Below are 403 nucleotides of genomic sequence, written 5' to 3' on the forward strand. Positions count from 1 at the left end.
CACCACATAACTGTATCCTGGAAGACAGTGGAACAGTACGGTCAGATCAGTGGCTGATTTCAAATGTGAAGTCGTCAGTCAAAGGAGCAGTTCAACATTTTGGAAAATATACATATTTGTTTCTTCATGGGAGTCTCATGTCAGTGTCATGTCTGTGGGTTCAGTACAAAGCTGGAGCACGCAGCTCTTTAAGTCCAAAGCTCACTAAATTACATTATACTGATTGATTATTAGATTCATTTAGGTGCATGGTAAAAATGCAGAGCAAAAAGAGTGAATAGTGGACTTACATTCATCAGGTGGTCGAGTCATGTTGCTTCATAACTGCTAGATGTATGAATAATCATCTGTTGCAAAAATAATCTTTACTGCAGCTTTAATCAACTGAAACCATCTTTCCCAA

This window comes from Seriola lalandi, unplaced genomic scaffold (genome assembly GCF_002814215.2).
Source record: "Seriola lalandi dorsalis isolate HSWRI2012SDOR001 ecotype SW California unplaced genomic scaffold, Sedor1 jcf7180002054970, whole genome shotgun sequence".
Lineage (NCBI taxonomy): Eukaryota > Metazoa > Chordata > Actinopteri > Carangiformes > Carangidae > Seriola > Seriola lalandi.